Raw genomic sequence first — 3218 nt, forward strand, 5'->3', positions numbered from 1 at the left:
AATGTCCAATGGAGTTAGCAGTCCAATCATATAATCATTTTGTCTCTTTTTATGACTGTGGAAATAGACCTGAGGGGAAAAAAAAACCTTTTGAACATGTTTGTGTCCATGGGGTATTTTCCATTTTATTACCTTAAAAAAGGATCACTAGTACTAATTGTTGTAGTGGTGTGTGTAATTTAACTCTTTTGAAGTCACACCCTCAGAAAAACAGGTAGAAACCACTTCCCATCACAGCCCAGATCTTTTCTTTCCTGTCTTTTTCCTCATGTGTCACCAAAGAAATCTGAGTAGTAGTTTTACTTCCATATACACCAAAAAAAAAAAAAAAGACAAAATAGAATGTCTTTTTACTTCTATCAGCCAGATGAAAACAGACTTCTTGGAGCATTCTATCATGAAATTAGAAATCATTTTTATTTACATGAAAATTATGGAGACAATTTTCATTAGGTTTGATGAATTTCCCTAAGCTCGAAAGCTAAACACAAGCATTTCCTGACATATCATCAAGAAGAGAAATAGCCTGAAACACATTTGAAAAACACATTAGTATAGAACCCATGCACCCCTCCAGAGTCTATCTTAAGAAGAGCTCCTCAGTCACACACTAGTCCTCTGCCCCGTCCGGGATGTGAGGAGTGTCTCTGCCCGGCCGCCCTGTCTGAGAAGTGAGGAGACCCTCTGCCTGGCAACCGCCCCGTCTGAGAAGTGAGGAGCCCCTCCGCCCGGCAGCCACCCCGTCTGAGAAGTGAGGAGCGTCCTCCCTCCTCGTCTGGGAGGGAGGTGGGGGGGTCAGCCCCCCACCCGGCCAGCCGCCCCGTCCGGGAGGTGAGGGGCACCTCTGCCCGGCCGCCCCTACCGGGAAGTGAGGAGCCCCTCTGCCCGGCCAGCCGCCTCGTCCGGGAGGGAGGTGGGGGGGTCAGCCCCCCGCCTGGCCAGCCACCCCATCCGGGAGGCGAGGGGTGCCTCTGCCCAGCCGCCCCTACTGGGAAGTGAGGAGCCCCTCTGCCCGGCCAGCCGCCCCGTCCGGGAGGGAGGTGGGGGGGTCAGCCCCCCTCCCGGCCAGCCGCCCCATCCGGGAGGGAGGTGGGGGGGTCAGCCCCCCGCCCGGCCAGCCGCCCCGTCCGGGAGGGAGGTGGGGGGATCAGCCCCCCGCCTGGCCAGCTGCCCCGTCCGGGAGGGAGGTGGGGGGATCAGCCCCCTGCCCGGCCAGCCGCCCTGTCCAGGAGGTGGGGGGGGCGCCTCTGCCCGGCCGCCCCTACTGGGAAGTGAGGAGCCCCTCTGCCCGGCCAGCCGCTCTGTCTGGGAGGGAGGTGGGGGGGTCAGCCCCCGGCCCGGCCAGCCGCCCCGTCCGGGAGGGAGGTGGGGGGGTTAGCCCCCCGCCTGGCCAGCCGCCCCATCCGGGAGGTGAGGTGCGCCTCTGCCCGGCCGCCCCTTCTGGGAAGTGAGGAGCCCCTCTGCCCGGCCAGCCGCTCTGTCTGGGAGGGAGGTGGGGGGGGTCAGCCCCCGGCCCGGCCAGCCGCCCCATCCGGGAGGGAGGTGGGGGGGTTAGCCCCCCGCCTGGCCAGCCACCCCATCCGGGAGGTGAGGGGCGCCTCTGCCCGGCCACCCCTTCTGGGAAGTGAGGAGCCCCTCTGCCCGGCCAGCCGCCCCGTCCGGGAGGGAGGTGGGGGGTCAGCCCCCCGCCCGGCCAGCCGCCCCATCTGGGAGGGAGGTGGGGGTGTCAGCCCCCCGCCCGGCCAGCCGCCCCGTCCGGGAGGGAGGTGGGGGGTCAGCCCCCCGCCCGGCCAGCCGCCCCGTCCGGGAGGGAGGTGGGGGGGTCAGCCCCCCGCCCGGCCAGCCGCCCCGTCCGGGAGGGAGGTGGGGGGGTCAGCCCCCCGCCCGGCCAGCCGCCCCGTCCGGGAGGGAGGTGGGGGGGTCAGCCCCCCGCCCGGCCAGCCGCCCCGTCCGGGAGGGAGGTGGGGGGGTCAGCCCCCCGCCCGGCCAGCCGCCCCGTCCGGGAGGGAGGTGGGGGGGTCAGCCCCCCGCCCGGCCAGCCGCCCCGTCCGGGAGGGAGGTGGGGGGGTCAGCCCCCCGCCCGGCCAGCCGCCCTGTCCGGGAGGTGAGGGGCGCCTCTGCTCGGCCGCCCCTACCGGGAAGTGAGGAGCCCCTCTGCCCGGCCAGCCGCCCCCTCCGGGAGGGAGGTGGGGGGGTCAGCCCCCCGCCGGGCCAGCCGCCCCGTCGGGGAAGTGAGGGGCGCCTCTGCCCGGCCGCCCCTACTGGGAAGTGAGGAGCCCCTCTGCCCGGCCAGCCGCCCTGTCCGGGAGGGAGGTGAGGGGTCAGCCCCCTGCCCGGCCAGCCGCCCTGTCCGGGAGGGAGGTGGGGGGGGTCAGCCCCCCGCCCGGCCAGCCGCCCCGTCTGGGAGGTGAGGGGCGCCTCTGCCCGGCCGCCCCTACTGGGAAGTGAGGAGCTCCTCTGCCCGGCCACCACCCCATCTGGGAGGTGTACTCAACAGCTCATTGAGAACGGGCCATGAAGACAATGGCGGTTTTGTGGAATAGAAAGGGGGGAAAGGTGGGGAAAAGATTGAGAAATCGGATGGTTGCTGTGTCTGTGTAGAAAGAGGTAGACATGGGAGACTTTTCATTTTGTTCTGTACTAAGAAAAATTCTTCTGCCTTGGGATCCTGTTGATCTGTGACCTTACCCCCAACCCTGTGCTCTCTGAAACATGTGCTGTATCCACTCAGGGTTGAATGGATTAAGGGCGGTGCAAGATGTGCTTTGTTAAACAGATGCTTGAAGGCAGCATGTTCGTTAAGAGTCATCACCACTCCTTAATCTCAAGTACCCAGGGACACAAACACTGCGGAAGGCCGCAGGGTCCTCTGCCTAGGAAAACCAGAGAACTTTGTTCACTTGTTTATCTGCTGACCTTCCCTCCACTATTGTCCTGTGACCCTGCCAAATCCCCCTCTGCGAGAAACACCCAAGAATGATCAATAAAAAAGAAAAAAAAAAAAAAAAAAGAAGAGCTCCTCAGTCACACACTAGTCCTCTGCCCCAGGCCCGAAGTCGTCCATGAAGCTCTCCTCATTATCTCAGGGGAAAAAGTTCCCTGGGCATTGGACCCTCTGGGGGTCAGCTTCCCAGCCCTGGTGGTGCATCAGAGCCCCCTGGGGGCTTCAGGCCTGCTGATGCCTGGGCCCTAAGCTGGGTCACCCCATCAGAATCTCT

The 3218-nt window shown here is 63.9% G+C and overlaps 1 long non-coding RNA gene across 1 annotated transcript; it reads left to right on the top strand.

The window, feature by feature from the left end:
• Window positions 1–2128: 2128 nt before the first annotated feature.
• On the top strand, window positions 2129–3013 carry LOC134729337 (uncharacterized). Its single transcript, XR_010110352.1, has 2 exons — window positions 2129–2313; window positions 2362–3013. It is a non-coding gene; the product is annotated as an uncharacterized LOC134729337 (long non-coding RNA).
• Window positions 3014–3218: the final 205 nt, after the last annotated feature.

The sequence above is a fragment of the Pan paniscus genome, chromosome 18, assembly GCF_029289425.2.
Source record: "Pan paniscus chromosome 18, NHGRI_mPanPan1-v2.0_pri, whole genome shotgun sequence".
NCBI classification, from domain to species: Eukaryota; Metazoa; Chordata; class Mammalia; order Primates; family Hominidae; genus Pan; species Pan paniscus.